This window comes from Cupressus sempervirens, chromosome 1 (genome assembly GCF_028749045.1).
Source record: "Cupressus sempervirens isolate cs-2001-9-10 chromosome 1, ASM2874904v1, whole genome shotgun sequence".
Taxonomy (NCBI): Eukaryota; Viridiplantae; Streptophyta; class Pinopsida; order Cupressales; family Cupressaceae; genus Cupressus; species Cupressus sempervirens.
In genome coordinates this window covers 822,676,226-822,698,991 of record NC_143118.1, presented here as the reverse complement: position 1 = coordinate 822,698,991, position 22,766 = coordinate 822,676,226, and positions in this window count along the sequence as shown.

Genomic DNA, 22,766 nt, shown 5'->3' with positions numbered 1-22,766 from the left:
AGTCGGTGACATTGCATTTTGCTGGTACCGTGACTATACTAGGTGGCGTGACAATTAATAAATGCCATTGTCAGAAGAAGTTTAAATAACATAAATAATTATCTGATGCCCCCTTGCATTTCTCGGTATAGAATTCATTAAAGTGTTAGAGCTTCGCCATCTCGCTATTGAAAAAATTGTCCACTTCACCATTAGCGAAGTAGCGAGGCCCCGTGAAATCAAGAGCTGGTGGGACCTTTACTGACGTGGGATGATAATTATGACTACAATAAAAACTTGACGGGTCCTAACTATGCAAAATTCCATATTTCATCAATGCCCTTCTGATAAAATGTACAAAGAGATCCTGAGTGTCAGATTGGAATGGAATCAACAGTCCTTGCTACCTCGCTTTGAAAATATGCATGCTTTTTAAGCTATGCGACATAGCGAATATGAATCAAAAGACTCCGTGCAGTTTCCTCACCCTTGATTGAGTATATGATCAATGGCCATCATCTTCTTGCTATGAAGAGTTGTGAGGGAGATACTTATAGTGACATAGCGAATAGGGCCCACCGCCTTGTTTCTGAGCAAGCCTAGTAACATATCATTTGACCGATTTTGGATCAGATTGACGGTTTTTTCTGCTTCGCTATGGCAAGGTGCTCGTTCTTTATGCATAACGAAGTAGCGACATGTTGACACATGTCCTCAGTTGTCAGTGGGTCTAGATATAAGCGCCATTAAGGAAAGAATTATATATGTGGTAAGTTCTCATTGGGTGAATTGACTGACATGTCAAATGCAACTCCTAGTTGTTCTCTCTGTATCACATGGTCGTAGGATCTTTGAAAATTGACGGTGCAATTTTAAAAATAGAATGTAGTGCCACTCTCTATATTAATTAGACATGAAAGCATTGTCCATGAGAAAAAATAGAGTATAATGCAAAGAGATTTCATCAATTTCATCTGACACGAGCAAAGATTTGGAGCCATTCTCGTGCAGAAGCAATTACTGAAGGAAAGTGTGCCGAAGTCTGGTAGAAATTGTGAAGTTGTCTGTTCGCGAAAAGTTTGCAGAAATACAGAGGAAAACAAAGGAAAAATTCAAGTAAGTAGTACTACCATAATCTTAGTAGGATTTTCAATTCTGTAAAAAATAGTCCAAGATGCCTCCAAAGAAGGGATTTTCAGGTCCAATAAACTATTTGGATAGGAATGTGCATGATGATTTGCTTGAGTTGCTCCCTGAGTCTACTGTAGAGATAGTGCAAGTTAAAAGGTTAACCTCATTGAACCCTAGGCTAAGGATAGCTGATGGATTGTATGATAAGGGTAATTGGGTCTAGGATGCTCAAACTTCTCAAACTGGTTTGAGTTTGTTCAAAACGTGGTTTCTAGAAAGAAAATTATATGCCCCTCATGCCAATAAATGGAATTTTGATCTTGGAAAGCTAGTTTTTCCCAGTGTGTTTATGGATTATGACCTTCTTGAAGTTTTAGAAAAAAGTTATGATCAAGCCACTAAGGTTGTGAGAAGAATGGATGGTGAGGTTTTAATTACCATCAGTCCATAAGAAATTAGGGAAGTTTTCAGTATGGGACCTCTCACTAGGTATCATGTGCCCATTGATTTGATAGAGTTAGAAAAAGAATATATGTCCAAAAGGGATGTAGTTAGACAAGGTTCACTAAGGGCCCACATAGGAAGAATTGGAAACCTACCAGCAATAACATCATCCTCTAAAGAACCTTTTGAGAAATCATGCTTTAATGCCACGGCAGTAGAGATATACAAGACCCTGTGCAGAGTCTTCAGAGAGGGTAAAGAAGATTTTATTCCTGTGAGCTTCATGTATATGATCACCCAAATCTCCTCTTTCGGTGTAGAAATAATTTTTTATTTTGCATCTTACCTGGCTAATGAGTTTCACAATGGATTGGTGGGGATTGCAAAGGGCAAGGTGGAAAAGGTTTGGGGTCAGTACTCCCTATAGATGCATATGTTTTTTTTTAAAGGGGTTACATATTTCGGTAAAGAAATGGTTTTAAATAGGAAACAAGAGGGGGAAGCACTACCAGTTCAATTGTGGAGTGCAAACATGACTAGGGAAGAAGAAAAGGCTAGTTTTGTTAGATTTGATAGGCACTTTGCTTCTAAACTAAGATGCCTCATATTGAGTCACAATCCCAGAATTCGTAAGGCACTAATGCACCTTGTTAGGCATATGGACAGACCCCATAGTCTAAAAGTTTCACATAATTGCGGAGATATCATCCCATATCCAGTCTCAACTATCATTAGGGTTTATGGATTCAAAGGGACACCCCATGTACTACCCTATCAGGTGCCTTTAAAGGTAGGAGTAGCTGAATTTTTATGGCAGTTGGGAGGAGTGGAGGAGACCTTTTTGCACAAAAGGGGAACAAGATCAATTTTTCCTACTTGCACTTTAGCCCACCAGTTTGTAATAACTAAATAAGGGTGGATCTTCCTCTACAAATTTTTGGATCAATATAAGATGGCAGTATCTCATGTTCATTTTTGTGACACAAAAGATTTCTTTAATTCTTCTCTTAGACATAGGATCAAGCTTCGTCCAAGTTCGCATGAATTCTATTTCCCTAAAGATATAATAAGGAATGAATATTCTATCCAGGAGCAAGAAACAAAAAAAGAGAAATGGAGAGTTTATTCAAAAGTTTTGGAGTTTATTAATTGTTTTGACAAGGATTACAGTCCTCTTAGTAATGCTGCAACTAATGCAGATAGAATAAATAAGCTCATGAGTACATTCTCAGAAATAATGGAGGTAATGAATGAGAAGAAACAACATTTTATTGATTCTTTTATAGATAAAGCTAGGGAAGTTATGAGGAAATTGGGTTTTACCCCTAACATAGGAGTAGGTCCACTGGTTGTGTGAAAGAGGACAAGATATACTATTATTCGAGATCAGATGCCCATTGTAAACAAAGAAAAATAGGTAATTGAATCTACTAATACTGTCCTTGAAGAAAGACCCCCTGAACCTTCTCCCAAAAGAAGAAAAATAATAAGGGAAGAGGAATCCCATGATGAAGGTTACTCACCTTCCAGAACACCAATGAGAATTGAGGAAGAGCAGCTCACCAATGAACAAATTGAACAAATGGGGTCACAAGGAGGAGTTTTTGTTACTCAAGCATAAATTGATGAAGGGAACCCCTAGGAGCCTCCTATGCCAAGTTTTGAATTAACTATAGTAGATTTTAGAGGAAGGGAATTAGACCCTATTTTGGAACAAGCCAGTAAGCAATTTTTGTCTGATAATAGTTTTGTAAAATCTAGGGCTTTCCATCAGTTTGCATGGAGGGCAAACATGCACATTTTTGAACAAAGATGTAGGAATATGAAAACAGTGCAATCAAATAAAGGATCAAATGATACAAGAGTTCTAGAATATAACCCCTGACAAGGGTAGACAGATGGTGAAAAATGAAAATGTTTTATTATTGCCCAATTGGGATATTGCTGATGCCTTAATTTTTAATTCTGTGTCAAATAATTTAGGATTACAGGATCCAAATAAAGAGGAATTCTTGACAATAACATTCAGTAATGATCAAGCTACCCTTGTTATGTGGTCACTAAGAAGAGGATCCAGGACTACTCCATTACAGCCTGATGATTCAGGACTAACAGGGAGTATCATTGTGAGGAGGGTCGCTGATACTTCAAATGTACAGGCAGCCCACATGAATGTGGACTATTCTAAATTTTCCTTGGCCATTACAGAAAGAGAAGAAAAGGAAATGACTAATTTGCAGAGTAAGTATGAAATAGTGGTGGATGCCTACAATCAAGAAGTAAAAAAGAGAATTGAGCTAGAAAACAGGGTATCTCAATTGGAGAAGATACTTGGGAAAAGAAAGGTGGGAGAATCCAGTACACTTAGAATTGCATACCCTTCATAGTCATTTTTTGGATCAACCCCTATCATTCAAATACCTGACACCCCTGAAAGGCCCCAATTCTATACTGCAGAGGACTTTGAAGCAGAAAAAACCAAATTACATGAGTTGCAGATAGAATTTAGAAATCAACACGAAGAAAAATTGAAGTAGGGTGTGGTATATTTGAGGGATAAAATACAATGGTCAAATTTTTATGATCAGTTGACAAGAATTGTAACCCTCATGGATGAGTTGAATAGAGAAAAGGATAGACTGACTCTTCTTGCACAGAAATGGAGGGAGAGAAATAATGGTATTACAATCATATGTATATCTGCAGTCCAAATGTCTTATCATCAAGTTGAGAAGATTTTTGATTTATTAAATAAGCTAGAGAATTTTAATGATGAAAGAGATTCTTTACAGAGAAGATTAACACTCTGTTTTTCCCAATATATGGCTGAAAAATTCACTTTATTTTCTTGTGCTTTAGAATTTGTTGATACAATAAAGGAAAAAGAAAAATGGAAAAGGGAGTTGGATGAATTATTTAATGAAAGAATAATAAAAATCATGAGTGAGACTGGCCACTGGTTCTGGGCAAAGACAAATGAAGAGCTAGTAAAAATACAGTTATTTTATACTGCTACGAGAAAAGAATTTGATGATTTAGAAGAAAGTGTGAATTCTTTAATAAAGATACAAAGAGAAGCTCTAAGTTTTGATTGGCTAGATGATGATGCTTTTAATAAATGGAAAAATCAGTTTATGGAATAGATGTCAGGAGACAATGAGGAGGAAGATGCAAAAGTAACAGTTACCCTTGTAATCAGTAATGAAGACATGGAAGATCCCCAGATTAAAGTGAGTTTGCAGGTAACTGAAGATGATACATCACTTTCAGACCTCATGGCTATGTACTCCGAAGATGAAGAATGATTGTAAGATTATATCATATTTTCTTGTCTCAACAACTGAGAAGCATAACAGAAAGGGACCCACCAAGGAATGTTTGTTGTAATAAGCCTTTCTGTTATTTTGTTCTTGTCTTTTTGACAGATTTGTAGGTGAGTGCCTTTTTTAAAAAGGACACCTGTCATTTGTCTTTAGCCTAAAGCTTGTTGCATCTCACACTATTTAAGTGAGATCCCAAGGCTAAAGAATGGTCTGAATTCTATTTCTTCTAAGTATTGTGCTTAGTCTTGTTTTTGGTCCAAATTTGAAAAGCAAGTTTGTAATGTATTTTTCTATCAAAGTCTCTAAGAATACATGAATATAGAATGAGCTGTGTTTCTTTTTGAAGGCCATTCTGAGTCTACTATAAAGGATATACCATTTTCAAGGGAAATGAATACAAATTATGAATTGTCCCTATATCATTTCTTTCTGAATTTTGTCTCCTTGTAAATACTTAGCTACCTTGATGTTGTATGAGTAAAAGCTTGTGCAATTGAATGCAACCTAGTTAGGTTGTATATCCATTTATCATTGATGTTAGTTCAATGGATTAAATAAAAGCTTTGATGAATGTGATGATATTTCTTAGGTATTGAAAAGGATTTTGAATGATAAATTTTGATAAGAATTGCTGATGGAATTTTTTGTAAAGCAACAAATTAGATCTAAGAATTTGCTATAGACTCTGAACCCTAATGGATTAGGCACTGATCAAGTTATTTCAGCTGAAGGAGAAGTATATTATAAATGGTTATTCAAATGCATCATCAAATAAAATTTTACTTCTATTTCCTGTAGATCTTCAAAGTCAGCCAGTACTTGTCTGCAAGAAATGTTTTAGCTTCAGTTAGCCATTGTTGTTAAAAACATCTGTAGATCTATAGAAGAATTCCTGGCTATATCTGTTTATGGGATGTGTTTACCAAGTTAGTGAGAATTATGTATATGTTTGAGGATCTTAAAATGACAATCATAATGAAACTAAGAATAATCCTCATACTATTGTTCCAATTTTGAACCATCCCTGGGTACACCCACCCTGGTTTTGCACAGCCAAAAAAGTAGAAAACCATCTATGGTTTTGTTGAAGTTGGGTCCAAATACCTTGTATATGCAATTGTTAATAAGAATAGGCTAGTCTTTAGATTGTGTATGTACTATCATTCTGGTATTAAGCATTTTGTCTCTTAGTAGTTTTAGTACTTTTTAAAACACCAACAAAATGGTGACTCTGCTGGGGAATTGTCCAACACAACTGTGAAAAGTACTGCAGTTTTCGTTGGTCCTGCTGTGTACATGTGTGTCTTATGATCTATGTTTTGCCAGTGGTTATAAGGGAATTTTTTATTATCAAACCTTGAGAATTTTAAAGAAGATAGAGCCCAAGTACCATTGCTACACACTGACATACCCAGCTTATCCAAGTGTCTTATCTAACAAGCAAGAGTTGTAGTCTTACAACATCAGTGATTGGTCTGTCTGTGCTATATACTTTTGTCTCTACTTGTGTATTGTTTTCCTTCAATCAACAAAAGTGTCATTGTATATCTTCCCGAAATAGGGTGGCGACTCAGCAAGGTTTTGAAGCTAGTGCTTATTATAACAAAAGGTGAATATGGTTGACAAGAGGAAAAACACAAAAGCTTACATGAGAGCCAATCCCAATGTATCAATGTATACTGATCTACCCCAAGGTGGTAGGAAGAACCAAAATAAGAAAAAGACAGATCCAAATCCCACTTGGAAACTAAGAGGTAATGCATCCATCAATTCCCATTATCAACTAGTAATAGGAAGAGAGTCTTCTTTGCTTAGCTTTTAATCCGAAGCTACAAAACTCTTAGGAGGCATTTTCAGAACCCCATTACCAGATGAGAGTTTTTCAAGAGAAGGACGTATCTACTATGAGAATTGCTTCATTAAGACCAGATCTTGGAGCAGATATGAATTATAGGCTAAGATTTAGGGGTTCATCTGATAATCCTTTTAACCCTAGAGTAGCCCATTATGTAGAACCAAACCTTATAGATCTGGATGACCCTGTTGATTTCGAGGCAACTTCTGCAGATCCTAAAGAAGTGCACTCTAAAATAGAATTTTTGAAGAAATGGATTGCTGAGGAAGAAGCTAAACACATTCATCTTGAAAAAGAAAAGGAGCAAGCCACCTTAGATGCCATAATAGAAAGAGATGCTCTGCTAAGAAGGATGGCTGCTTTGAAAGAGCAAAATAAAAAATTAGAAGAGAATACCACAACTCTCCATAAGGATGTTTTTGGAGATGTTGATAATCTGAGAACTAAAGTTCAAGAATAGGAGAAATGCCTAAATCAAAGGTAAGAACCAGTTATTGCTCAAGTTCAAGCCTATAAACCTGTTCAAGTTGATCTTGTAGAGCCTACTGCAAAAGCTCCAAATAAAGCGAAAGGCAAGGCTGTAGGAATCCAAATAAGTGAGCCTCAAGCTATACCAAGAAAACCTATACAACCTTCCATGTCTAAATTAGATCTAGATCTTGAGAAGGCTCAGAAAGAGAGGGAAGATCTTGCAAAAGAACTTGAGAAGGTTGAGAATGAAGCTTAAGCTGCAAAAACTAGAAGGAAAATCCAATTCATAAAGTCTAATTCTACATTGGCTTCATGGCCCAATTTGTCTATCCCACCTAAAAATCCTACACCAGTTAGTGGTCCCACAATTTCAACTCAGGGAGTACCCCAGTCTGCTCCTACCTCACCTTCCACTATTGGCACCCAAGTTCGATTTGTCCCACCACAATAGTTCCAACTGCTCCTCTGAATCAAACTAATATAGCTAGTACTTCAAATGTTCCTGGTTTCTAGAAAAAACCTATATACTTGGAAAAATATAGACAAATATCATTTGCTAGTATTCCTAGTGCCCCACATCCCATCTCATTTGATTTAAGAGATAAAGTGGTTAAGTTTTCTGGAAATAATGTTGTTACTGGTGAAGAACATTTGAGGATTTTCATTGACATGTTGAATGATTATGAAGTTGAACATGAGGACATGGTAATGAAATTGTTTGTGCATTCATTAACAAAGGATGCAAGGGATTGGTTTAGGAGGTTTCCTGATGATAGTATTACCTCATGGAGTGATTTGGAGAAATTGTTCAAGGAGCAATATGGGGACAACACTAATGTAGGATTCATGTTGAACGAGTTCAACAATATCAAGAAGAATCCAAATGAATCCACATTTGATTTCAATGTGAGATTCCAAAAGGGTATGTACAAACTTTTTCAATTTATGAGGTTAAATGAAGACGTCTGTCTCACAACCTATTTCAATGCTTTTGATAGAAAAATGGCTTATCAATTGAGGGATAAAGATCCTAAAACTTTAAGAGATGCTTATAGAGTTGCAGTGAATATAAAGAATAATAGAAAGGCATCTAGAAAACTAGGTAGGAGGGATGATCCTAAGCTTTTTAATCCTAAAAACAATAATAAAAGGGAGGGTGACAAAACTCCTATAGGAAAAAAGCCCAAAGAACCTACTATAGGCCAAGTTTTAGAAATGCTCAAGAAGATGAATCTTACTAGTTTCAATAAGCCAAATGTTGCTGAAAGACCCCCTATGAATAACAACAATTTCAATAGGCAGCCTAGGATGCAAAATTACCCTTACACCACTCAGTGGAAAGATGGTAAACTAGTTCCCAACCAGACCCAAAATGTGAAGAATAAGGGTACTCCAAACCCCCTGCAAAGGAACACTCTAAATATGAATGATGATGTACCATGGTGCATTATATGCCAATCACCTCATTCTACTAATTATTGTGTTGTTGCTCAGTCATTTTCCCAAGCCCAAGGAGTGCAAGCTGAAGAAGAAACTAAAGAGAAAAACAATGATGATATAAGCTACAATATGGTGAGTATGTGTGATGATTTGATAGATTCTGATTCAGAAGAGCTTGAAAATGATATTTCTAGCCAGAGAATTGCTTACTAGCTACATCATCAGCAAGTTCTTTTAGATGATGAAGGGTATGATATAGATAAGGTATGCAGTACATTTTCTGATGTAGGTCTCACAAGTTTAAGAATGCCCTCCAAGCAGGAAATTGACAGAATTACAACCGAAATGATTTCACAAGTCCATAGTAATTGTAATTTAAGAAATAGAGCAATAAATAATGATGCAGGAAGGCCATCTAGTGTATTCATCAAGGAAATCACTCATAAGATGAATGATCAAGACAAGAAAGTCAATGTAGATGTGCCTAAAATCAAGGAGAACAAGGGTAAGAAATGGGATCCAAAGAAGAAGGTTCAATTTCATATAAGTGAAGCAACAAAACCAATTGTGCAACCAAAGAAGTCAGAACCGGATGTTATCAAGCAAAATGTGGTGCCTACTACTCAAAAGACTCTGATTCCAGGTACTATTGTAAAATCTACTGTGGTTGAACCTGTTGATATGATATCCATGTTATCTCAAATTACTATAAAAGTGCCCTTGTCTGAGCACAAGAATAAGGCTTTGTCATGGTTGGGTGGAATAGCAAATAATAATGTTATTGTAGATCAAGCTATGTCCCAACAGACCCCATTAGTAATAGAGGACAGCGGTATCATATCCCAAATTCCTTAAATGTTTCTAGATGATTCCTCAGTAGCATTCATAGAAGATATTGATCCTTTTTTCCTCAGTCTAATCATAAAGGGGAAGACCTTAAAAAATTGCATGATAGACTCAGGAGCTTCCAACACTATAATGCCTTTCAAAGTACTGGAAGCCTTAGGATTGAAGGTGGATACCAAGCAGGGCAGATGCAGAGGGATGGATGCTAGGGAAGTCCTAGTCATAGGTACTATAAATGCATTACCATTCAAACTGGCTGCATATCCTGAAGTAGAATTTACCATGTCTGTCCTTGTGGTAGATATACCTCCACATTATGGAATGTTACTCTCCAGAAAATGGAGTGCTACCATGGGGGGAAGCCTACAATGTGATCTTACTTATGCCACTTTTCATATAGGGGACAAAGCTATCAGGGTAAATAGGGAACCAAGGGTTAACCACATCTTAGGTGTAGAAATTGACAAAGATACCATTTGTTTCCTAGATACTGGGATTAATGCTTTCAGGGCTGAATTAATTATTCAAGAAGTTGAAAATTTACCTGCTATCATCGAAAATGAAGTTGAATGTTGCATGAATTCACCAAAATTATGGACAATGTTCTTTGATGTTGCTAGTTCTAAAGAGGGTGCAAGGGCAGGTGTAGTATTTGTGTCCCTTGAAAATAACACTTTTAGGTATTCATTCACTTTGAAGTTTGCCTGCACTAATAATATTGCAGAATATGAAGCATTGCTACTAGGACTCAAAGTTTCCATACATCATAAAATTAAGAAATTATGTGTCATAGGGAATTCTAAACTAATTATCTCTCAGGTCAAAGGAACCTACTCATCCAAGAATAGGAGATTGAAATAATATAGAAATGCAGTTTGGGATTAGATAGAATTCTTTGATGCATTTGGGATCTCATGGAGAGATAGGACCCAAAACAAGATGGTTGATCTATTGGTAAATGTGGCAATCAAGCCAAAAGAAATATCATTTGCAGGAATCTCCCAGATTGAGGTGCAAAATAGACCTTCCATACCTGACAACATTGAAAATTTGCAGGTGTTTGAAGATGATAAAGATATTACAAATTTTTTGTTAAATGAAGACAAGTACCACGGTCAGGAGATGGATTGCAGTGGATTGATTGCAACCATAAATGGCAAGGAAACCATTTTTGGTCAAGAAATAATGCAATTGAAAACAAATAAGATGCCGAAGGGGTTAGTAGTCTTGGAAAATATTTTTGTTAGCCAAGACAGAGTAAAATCAGGAGTTAATGACCCCAAACCCTAGGAGTTAGAAGAAATAAACTTGGGTACTGATGAAGTTCCTAAAAGGGTTTATATTGGCCAAGATCTGATTGTTGAAATTAGGAAAACATTGATTGACCTACTTAGAAAATACAAACATGTTTTTGCTTGGTCATATGATGACCTTAAGTCTTACAGGGAGGATCTTTTCCAGCATGTCATACCACTGAAGGTAAATTTAAGACCTTTTAGGAAAAAACAAAGACCAATCAATCCTACCCTTGCCCCAAAAATGCAAGAAGAACTGACAAAACTAAGAGATGGTGGGATAATCAAACCAATCAGGCATTCCACCTAGGTTTCAAACTTGGTTCCTATCAGGAAGAAGAATGGAGATATTAGGCTTTGTGTTGATTTTAGAAATTTAAACATTTCATCTCCTAAAGACAATTATGGCTTACCTAATATGGAAGTCATGTTACAGCAAGTAACTGGCTCTGAATTGATGTCAATGATGGATGGTTTCTCTAGGTATAATCAAGTTCTAGTAAAAGAAAGTGAACAGTTCAAGACAGCCTTCACAACCCCCTAGGGAACATATGTGTATGTGAGGATGCCTTTTGGCTTGATTAATGTAGGAGCTACCTTCCAAAGAGCCATGGATGTAGCATTTCATGAGTATATTGACAAATTTATGGTTGTGTACTAGGATGATCTTACAGCATATTCTAATAAGGCTGAAGATCACTGTAGACATTTGAAAAAAATCTTTATAAAAGCCCTGGAATATGGGGTATCTTTAAACCCAAAGAAATGCACATTTGGGGTCATAGAAGGAAAATTATTAGGACACATAGTGTCTAAGGATGGGATAAAAATAGACCCTGAAAGGGTAGTAGCTATTGACAAAGTCTCCAAACCAAAAAATGTGAAAGGAATTCAGTCCTATTTTGGCCAAGTAAATTTTTTGAAGAGATTTGTTACCAATTTTGCTGAGATTAGTAGACCCATCTCAAAGATTCTCAAGAAGGGAGCCATTATAGATTGCAATGGTGAACCTTCACAAGCATTCCAAGATATAAAAACTACAATAAAGGATGCTCTAGTGGTGAGGACCCTAGATTATGCAAAATCCATGCATATTTTCTCTTTTACATCATTCCATACTGTAGCTGCAGTTTTATTACAGAAGAATCAAGAAGGATATGAGCAACCTATTGCCTTTTTCAGCAAGCCACTACAACCTGCTGAACTAAAGTATGAAATAAATGAAAAGCAAGCATATGCTTTGGTAAAGGCTATAAAAGCTTTCAGAAGTTACTTGGTAGGTGCTACTTTTATCGCTTTTGTACCTAGTGCTGCATTCAAGGATATATTCTCTCAATAGGAAGTGTCAAGCAGGAGGTGTAGATGGATCAATAGAATCCAAGAATTTAACATTGACATACAAATAACAAAGTTAGTAAGAGGTCAAGTTTTGGCCAAACTCATGGCCGAAACTAATCTAGAGGCTAATCAGATAAATCTGGTAAATGATGATCTCAGAGCTAACTTATGTGACATGAACCAATGTGATTGGTACAGCAATGTCATATATTACTTGCAACATATGGAAGCTCCTCCTTATCTGCCTAACAATGAAAAGAGGAATACTAAATTGCAAGCCATCAGGTATATAATTGTCCAAAATAACTTATGGTGGAGAAACTTTGAGGGAGTTCTGTTGAAGTGTGTTGATAAAGAAAAGGCAAAAGAGGTTTTGAAAGAAATGCATGCTGGAGTATGTGGAGGACACTACATGGCCAAAACTACTGCACATAAGATAATGAGGGCTAGATTTTGGTGGCCTTCTCTATTCAAGGATGCTCAAGTTATGGTTAGGAAATGTGATCCTTGTCAGAGATTTGCTGGAAAGCTGAAATTTTCAAGAAATACTCCATTGAAGCTAGTTGAGATTCAAGCACCTTTTCAACAATGGGATCTGGACTTCATAGGAGAGATTTTCTCCAAGTCTAGCACTGGCTATTCTTGGATTTTGGTTGCTACTGACTACTTTACAAAATGGGTAGAGGCTATCCCCACAAGAAATGCGACAAGTAAAGTGGTAAATAATTTCTTGTTGAATAATATTATTTCTAGATTTGGATGTCCATAGAGAATTGTCACAGATAATGCTATGTGCTTTAGATCTGAGGAGTTCATCAAGTTTTGTGATAAATATGGAATGACAAGGTCATCATCTTCTCCATATCATCCACAAGCGAATGGACAAGCTGAGTCCACTAAAAAGAGCCTGTTGAAGGTCGTTAAGAGAACCTTGGATGATAATAAAAAGGCATGGGATTCCAAGTTATAGTTGGCAATATGGGTTGACAAAGTAACTGTAAAGAAAACAATTGGTGTAGCTCCATTTGATTTAGTGTATGGGATTCAAGCCAGAATGCCTGAAAACAACTTGATGGGACTATACAATTACATCCAGTTATATGATGAAGATACTACAGATGAAATGCAAGAAAGAATGGATGAATTGGTAGGACTGATGGAAACCAAAAAAGAAGCATCTTTAAGGAACCAAAAGTTTCAATTGCAAGTCAAGACACTCTATGATAAAAGAACTGTAAGAAAAAAATTTGAAAATGGAGATTTAGTCCTAATGTGGAATGCCAGAATTGAAGATAAAGAAAAACATGGCAAATTTGATCCTATTTGGTTAGGCCCATATCTCATTGAGAATACTTGGGATGAAGATTCTTATATACTCAAAGATATTTTTGACAATATTCTTGAATTGCTAGTTCATGGACAGTTCTTGAAAAGGTATTTTTCTTGAAAAATACTTATTTTCTTCCATGAACAATAGTTTTAGGGTTTCCTGTCGTTTTGTTTTTTTTTTTTTTTTCTGTAAATCCTTGTAAATATCCTTGTGTAGTCTGGTTCCTTGTTTTTGTGTGTTGCTTTGTGCTCTTTGAAGAAGTTGTCATCTTGCCAAATATGTGGTCTGCTCTCCTAGAGATTCTAAATTCTTGCATAGACTCAAGTAGTCTATCATCCCCAGACAGAGCCACTGTTGGTCTGACTTTTTGTGTAACAGAAGTCTTTTGTTCAATTGTAGAAAAGTTAGATTTTTATTTCTAAGTGAAAAAAAGGGTTTCTGGATAATCCATCCATTGGCTAGCCTTTGAAAAAACCTTATGAAAACCCTACATTTTTTCTATTCATAAATTATCGGGCGCGAATTTTTGAATTTTCAAATGAGATGAATATTCTGTTGTCTTTTATCTTCTATGCCCCTGTGATACCTTTCCTCTCATTTTTCCTAGCCGTCTGATCTAAGTTGATCTACCATTGTCGTTACCTTGCTATGCAAAAATTGACACATTTTATGTATGGCAAGGTAGCGACTGCTAAATATTTTACAAAATGGGACCGCAAAGTGAAGATACGACGGTCGGAGCTTTGTTTTCTAACTAATTTATTATGCAGGTACATGTTGCAATTACCATCAAAATAGGAAGAAGACCTAGCAGAATGTTTGAAATTAGAGCCGGAATGATGATTTTTTTGACGCTTCGCCATCTCGCTACTAAAAAAATTGTCCACTTCACCGTTAGCGAAGTAGCGAGGCCCCGTGAAATCAAGAGCTGATGACATTGCATTTTGCTGGTATCGTGACTATACTAGGTGGCGTGACAAGTAATAAATACCGTTGTCAGAAGCAGTTTAAATAATAGAAATAATTATCTGATGCCCCCTTGCATTTCCCAGTACAAAATTCATTAAAGTTCCAGAGCTTCGCCATCTTGCTATCAAAAAATTATCCACTTCGTCGTTAGCAAAGTAGTGAGGCCCCGTAAAATCAAGAGCCAGTGGGACCTTTGGTGACGTGGGATGATAATTAGGACTGCAATAAAATCTTGACAGGCACCAACTATGCAGAATTATGTATTTTATCAATGTCCTTTTGATAAAATGTACAAATAGATCCTGAGTGTCAAATTGGAATGAAATCAACAGTCCTCGCTACCTCGCTTTGAAAAATTGCATGCTTTTTAAGCTATGCGACATAGCAAATATGAATCAAAAGACTTCGTACAATTTCCTCACCCTTAATTGAGTATATGATCAATGGTCATCATCTTCTCACTATGAAGAGTTGCAAGGGAGATAATTATAGTGACAACGAATAGGGCCCACTGCCTTCTTTCTGTGCAAACCCAGTAACATATCATTTGACCAATTTCAAATCAGATCAACAGTTGTCACTGCTTCATTATGCCAAGGTGCTCATTCTTTATGCATAACGAAGTAGCAACATGCTAACACGTGTCCTCAGTTGTCAGTGGGTTCAGATATAAGCACCATCAAGGAAAGAATTATATACGTGTTAAGTTCTCATTGGGTGAATTGACTGACATGTCAAATGCAACTCCTAGTTGTTCTCTCCGTATCACATGATCGTAGGATCTTTGAAAATCAACGGCACAGTTTTAAACATATAATGTAGTGCCACTCTCTATATTAATTAGACATGAAAGCATCGTCCATGAGAAAAAATAGAGTATAATACAGAGAGATTTCATCAGTTTCATCTTACGCGAGCAAAGATTTGGAGCCATTCTTGTACAGAAGCATTTATTGAAGGAAAGTGTGCCGAAGTCTGGTAGAAATTGTGAAGTTGTCTGTTCGCAGAAAGTTTGCAGAAATATAGAGGAAAACAAAAACATAATTCAAGTAAGTAATACTACCATAATCTTCGTAGGCTTTTCAGTTCTGTAAAAAATAGTCCAAGATGCCTCCAAAGAAGGGATTTTTAGGTGCAATAAACTATTTGGATAGGAATGTGCATGATGATTTTCTTGAGTTGCTCCCTGAGTCTACTGTAGAGACAGTGAAAGTTAAAAGGTTAACCTCATTGAACCCTAGGCTAACGATAGCTAATGGATTGTATGATAAGGGTAATTGGGTCTAAGATGCTCATAATTCTCAAACTAGTTTGAGTTTGTTCAAAAAGTGGTTTGCAGAAAGAAAATTATATGCCCCTCATGCTAATATATGGAATTTTGATCTTGGAAAGCTAGTTGTTCCAAGTGTGTTTATGGATTATGACCTGCTAGAAGCTGTAGCAAAAAGTTATGATCAAGCCACTAAGGTCATGAGAAGAATGGGTACTGAGGTTTTAATTACCATCAGTCCAAAAGAAATTAGGGAAGTTTTCAGTCTGGGACCTCTCACTAGGTATCATGTGCCCATTGATTTGATAGAGTTAGAAAAAGAATATATGTCCAAAAGGGATGTAGTTAGACAAGGTGCAATGAAGGCCCACATAGGCAGAATTGGAAACCTACCAGCAATAACATCATCTTCTAAAGAACCTTTTAATAAATCATGCTTTAATGCCAAGGTAGTAGAGATATACAGGACCTTGTGCAGAGTCTTCAGAGAGGGTGAAGAAGATTTTATTCCTGTGAGCTTCATGTATACGATCACCCAAATCTCCTCTTTCGGTCTAGAAATAATTTTTTATTTTGCATCTTACCTGGCTAATGAGATTCACAATGGATTGGTGGGGATTGCAAAGGGCAAGGTGGAAAAGGTTTGGGGTCAGTACTCCCTATTGATGCATATGTTTCTTTTTAAAGGGGTTACATATTTTGGTAAAGAAATGGTTTTAAATAGGGAACAAGAGGGGGAAGCACTACCAGTTCAATTGTGGAGTACAAACATGACTGGGGAAGCAGAAAAGGCTAGTTTTGTTAGATTTGTTAGGCACTTTGCTTCTAAACTAAGATGCCTCATATTGAGTGACAATCCCAGAATTCCTAAGGAACTAATGCACCTTATTAGGCCTATGGACAGACCCCATAGTCTAAAAGTTTCACATAATTGCGGAGATATCATCCCATATGCAGCCTCAACTATCATCAGGGTTTATGGATTCAAAGGGACACCCCATGTAATACCCTATTAGGTGCCTTTAAAGGTAGGAGTAGCTGAATTTTTATGGTAGTTGGGAGGAGTGGAGGAGACCTTTTTGCACAAAAGGGGAATAGGATCAATTTTTTTATACTTGCACTGTAGCCCACCAGTTTGTAATAACTAAAGAAGGGTGGATCTTCCTCTACAAATTTTTGGATCAGTATAAGATGGCAGTATCTATGCTCATTTTTGTGACACAGAAGATTTTTTTAATTTTTCTCATAGACATAAGATCAAGCTTCATCCAAGTTAGCATGAATTCAATTTCAGTGAAGATATAATAAGGAATGAATATTCTATCCAGGAGAAAGAAACAAAGAAAGAGAAATGTAGAGTTTATTCAAAAGTTTTGGAGTTTTTTAATTTTTTTGACAAGGATTACAATCCTCTTAGTAATGCTGCAACTAATGCAGATAGAATAAATAAGCTCATGAGTACATTCTCAGAAATAATGGAGGTAATGAATGAGAAGAAACAACATTTTATTGATTCTTTTCCAGAAAAAACTAGAGAAGTTATGAGGAAATTGGGTTTCACCCCTAACATAGGAGTAGGTCCACTGGTTGTGCGAAAGAGGATAGGATATACTGTTATTCGGGATCAGATGCCCATTGTAAACAAAGAAAAATAGGTAATTGAATCTACTAATACTGTCCTTGAAGAAAGACCCCCTGAACCTTCTCCCAAAAGAAGAAAAATAATAAGGGAAGAGGAATCCCATGATGAAGGTTACTCACCCTCTCAAACTCCAATGAGAATTGAGGAAGAGTAGCTCACCAATGAACAAATTGAACAAATGGGGTCACAAGGAGGAGTTTTTGTTACTCAAGCAAAAATTGATGAAGCGAACCCCTAGGAGCCTCCTGTGCCAACTTTTGAATTAATTGTTGCAGATTTCAGAGGAAGGGAATTAGACCCTATTTTGGAACAAGCTAGTCAGCAATTTTTGTCTGATAACAATTTTGTAAAATCTAGGGCTTTCCATCAGTTTGCATGGAGGGAAACATGCACATTTTTTAACAAAGATGTAAGAATATGAAAACAAAGCATCTAGAAATGGATGAAGCCTCCATTCATAATCAAATAAAGGAACAAATGATACAAGAGTTCTAGAATATAACCCTTGACGAGGGTAGACAGATGGTGAAAAATGCAAATATTTTATTATTGCCCAATTGGGATATTGCTGATGCCTTAATTTTTAATTCTGTGTCAAATAATTTAGGATTACAGGATCCAGATAAAGAGGAATTCTTGTGAATAGCATTCAGTAATGATCAAGCTACCCTTGTTATGTGGTCACTAAAAAAAGGATCCAGGACTACTCCATTACAGCCTGATGATTCAGGACCAACAGGGAGTATCATTGTGAGGAGGGTCGCTGATACTTCAAATGTACAGGCAGCCCACATGAATGTGGACTATTCTAAATTTGCCTTGGCCACTGCAGAAAGAGAAGAAAAGGAAATGACTAATTTGTAGAGTAAGTATGAAATAGTGGTGAATTCTTATAATCAAGAAGTAAAAAAGAGAATTGAGCTGGAAAATAGGGTATCTCAATTGGAGAAGATAGTTGGGAAAAGAAAGGTGAGAGAATCCAGTACACTTAGAATTGCACACCCTTCATAGTAATTTGTTGGATCAACCCCTACCATTGAAATACCTGACACCCCTGAAAGGCCCCAATTCTATATTGTAGAGGACTTTGAAGCAGGAAAAGCCAAATTACATGAGTTGCAGATATAATTTAGAAATCAACATGAAGAAAAATTGAAGCAGGTTGTGGTATATTTGAGGGATAAAATACAATGGTTAAATTTTTATGATCAATTGACAAGAATTGTAACCCTCATCGATGAGTTGAATAGAGAAAAGGATAGATTGACTCTTCTTGCATAGAAATGGAGGGACATAAATAATGATATTACAATCATATGTATATCTGCAGTCCAAATGCCTTATAATCAAGTTGAGAAGATTTTTGATTTGTTAAATAAGCTAGAGAATTTTGATGATGAAAGAGATTCTTTACAGAGAAGATTAACACTCTGTTTTTCCCAATATATGGCTAAAAAATTCACTTTATTTCCTTGTGCTTTAGAATTTGTTGATACAATAAAGGAAAAAGAAAAATGGAAAAGGGAGTTGGATGAATTATTTAATGAAAGAATAATAAACATCATGAGTGAGACTGGCCACTGGTTCTGGGCAAAGACAAATGAAGAGCTAGTAAAAATATAGTTATTTTATACTGCTATGAGAAAAGAATTTGATGATTTAGAAGAAAGTGAAAATTCTTTAATAAAGATACAAAAAGAAGCTCTAAGTTTTGATTGGCCAGATGATAATGCTATTAATAAATGGAAAAATCAGTTTATGGAATAGATGTTAGGAGACGATGAGGAGGAAGATGCAAAAGTAACAGTTACCCTTGTAATCACTAATGAAGACATGGAAGATCCCTAGATTAAAGTGAGTTTGCAGGTAACTGAAGATGATACATCACTTTCAGATCTCATGGCTATGTACTCAGAAGATGAAGAATGATTGTAAGATCAGATCATATTTTCTTGTCTCAACAACTGAGAAGCATCATAGAAAGGGACCCACCAAGGAATATTTGTTGTAATAAGCCTTTCTGTTATTTTGTTCTTGTCTTTTTGACAGATTTGTAGGTGAGTGCCTTTTTTAAAAAGGACACCTGTCATTTGTCTTTAGCCTGAAGCTTGTTGCATCTCACACTATTTAAGTGAGATCCCAAGGCTAAAGAATGGTCCGAATTCTATTTCTTCTAAGTATTGTGCTTAGTCTGGTTTTTGGTCCAAATTTGAAAATCAAGTTTCTAATGTATTTTTCTATCAAATTCTCTGAGAATACATGAATATAGAATGAGCTATGTTTTGTTCTGAAGGCCATTCCGAGTCTACTATAAAGGATATACCATTTTCAAAGGAAATGAATACAAATTATGAACTATCCCCGTATCATTTCTTTTTGAATTTTGTCTCCTTGTAAATACTTAGCTACCTTGATGTTGTATGAGTAAAAGCTTGTGCAATTGAATGCAACCTAGTTAGGTTGTATATCCATTTATCATTGTTGTTAGTTCAATGGATTAAATAAAGGCTTTGATGAATGTGATGAGATTTCTTAGGTATTGAAAAGGATTTTGAATGATAAATTCTTATAAGAATTGCTGATAGAATTTGTTGTAAAGCAACAAATTAGATCTAAGAATTTGTTATAGACTCCGAACCCTAATGGATTAGGCACTGATCAAGTTATTTCAGCTAAAGGAGAAGTATATTATAAATGGTTATTCAAATACATCATCAAATCAAATTTTACTTCTATTTCCCTTAGATCTTCAAAGTCGGCCAGCACTTGTCTGCAAGAAATGTTTTAGCTTCAGTTAGCCATTGTTGTTAAAAACATCTACAGATCTATAGAAGAATTCCTGGCTATATCTGTTTATGGGATGTGTTTACCAAGTTAGTGAGAATTATGTATATGTTTGAGGATCTTGAAATGAGAATCAAAATGAAACTAAGAATAATCCTCATACAGTTGTTCCAATTTTGAACCATCCCTGGGTACACCCAGCCTAGTTTTGCAGAGCCAAAAGAGTAGAAAACCATCTGTGGTTTTGTTGAAGTTGGGTCCAAATACCTTGCATATGCAATTGTTAATAAGAATAGGCTAGTATTTAGATTGTGTATGTACTGTCATTCTGGTATTAAGCATTTTGTCTCTTAGTAGTTTTAGTACTTTTTAAAAACATCAACACGACTGATTAAAAAAAACTACATAGTTAAATCCTAATAGAAAATACAAAACACTCCAATTGGTATCATTTGATTTGAAAGGAGACTGAATCTAGTGACTTGAGGTATAGAATAGGAAAACTAGATCTCTAGTCCATCTGCCAAGAAAGCATGATAATAATTTCTATTTTCATATTAAATTGTCCCTAATTTTTTTGGATTGTGTGATCACTTACTCAAATTTTACTCTTTATCAATGTGATCCAAACTATTCTTCATGAAACATTTACAAACAATTTAATCTATGAATTGGGAAATCTAATTAGTTTGCAATCTTAGAAATTTTGAGTGACCAATAGGATATTAGCCTTCAGTAAGATACTCCTTTACATCTACTTCATGAAGATTTGATGCATCTGAAGGAACATGTGTTTTCCAATTTTGAATTATCCTAACAATTACTTTGCCCATTCATTGAAATAGGTTCATTGAGATGGATTTGTAGCTATAGATTGATGTTCATGCCATGAACACCACATAGGAAAGCACAAGCTCCTCAATTTTTTAGCCATGATGTTTTCCTAGGCTCATCGCATGCTCACCTTCCAACAAGAAAGTGAGGGAGGGCTGATTGAACCTTCCTTCTGGTAATGTAGATGCCAAAGAGAGGGAAGCCCAAGTAGTAAACCAAATTTACAAAGCCTTCAACATAGTATGCATTATCACATGATATCTTTTTAGTAAGCCTAATGCTACCTTTCCCTTTGATTTGACATAGTGCATTGTTACCAAATCTAACACTATTTCCACCATATTGAGTAAAGGTAATGAACTTACTTTTATCTCCAATCATGTGATGAGAGCATCCACTGTCTATGATCCACTTGTCATTCTTGTTCATGCAGGTTACCAAGGAAGTTGCTTCATCTTCATCTAATTCATCTTTCATAGCCACATAGACCACTTCATCATCATTATCATCAAAGTCTTCTTCAACAATGTAACATCTTTTTCCCTTGCCTTTTTAGTCCTTGTTATCTTCTTTCTTGTTCTTGTGGTTACTTCCATCCTTGTAATTTTTCTTTTGTGTGCATCTAGTTGCAATGTGACCAACTTTGTTGCAATTGAAACAAATGATAGGCAACTTACCTTTTAATTTTCCTTTTCCTCTATGAAATCTTCTTGCTAAAAATGCCTCCAATTGGTTTACATCATCTTCATCAGTGCAGCTATCACTTGATACATGTTTTCTTTTTCCATTCTTCTTCTTTGTTTGCACCTCCTCATTGTCTTTTACTATCATCTTGGCTTTGAATGTAGATTCAAAGTTCTCTAGCTTGTAGTTGTCAAACTTGGATAGCTCAAAGGTAGTGAGTCTTCCAATTATTCCTTCAAATGACAATGTGTTGCCTAGTACACACCTCAGGTCTTGGATGGCTGATACTCTTATAGCATAGATAGGAACCAAAGTTCTCAAGTATTTGCTACATATTATTTCTTGTAATAGCTTTCCTCCTAGGCTTCTTAAGGCACTCACCACTTCTTTCATCCTTGCACCATATTGAGCAACATTCTCTCCTTCTTCCATTCTCATGTCATCAAAATTTTCTCTTAGGCTCTCTCTTTTGGTTCTCTTGACATTATCATCTCCTCCATAGATGGTTGCTAGAGTTTCCCACATTTTGTGTGCAGTATCACATTCTTTGATGTCATCATACTTGGCATAGCTTAGTGGTGAAGCAATCTCCAACATTTCTTGATTGTGCTCCTTCTTCTTGTTCATGTCTTTTGCAATGAGGGGTCCTATAGGGTCTGTATGATCAAAAGTGATTTAAGTCTATGCATAGTCACCTATTGATCCAAGGTGCAACTTCATTAGACTTTTCCATGTAGCAAAGTTGTCTTTGTTCTGCTTGGGAATTTCTCTCTTGGACATCTTGATCTTCCTGCTGCTAGTACCTTGAAACAAATTAGTAGAGGGCTCTGATAAAAAGTGTTAGAATTATTTAGAATAACTAATAGGGAGGTGGAGGGGGGGTGAATCAGTTATTCAAGGTCCAATAATGTCCAGTTTAAAATTTTAATAAAACTATAGTAGGCCCATGCATTCTACAATTCATCCAAGGTTTAATACTTTATCTTAGAAAGCTACTATAAATCAACATGCAATGATGAAACATAAAGAATCAACACATAACAAAAGGACTTATTTGGAAACCCAATTTGGGAAAACCACTAGTAACATGCTACCTTCTTTTCTCACCCTTCTAAACTAATACCCTATTAA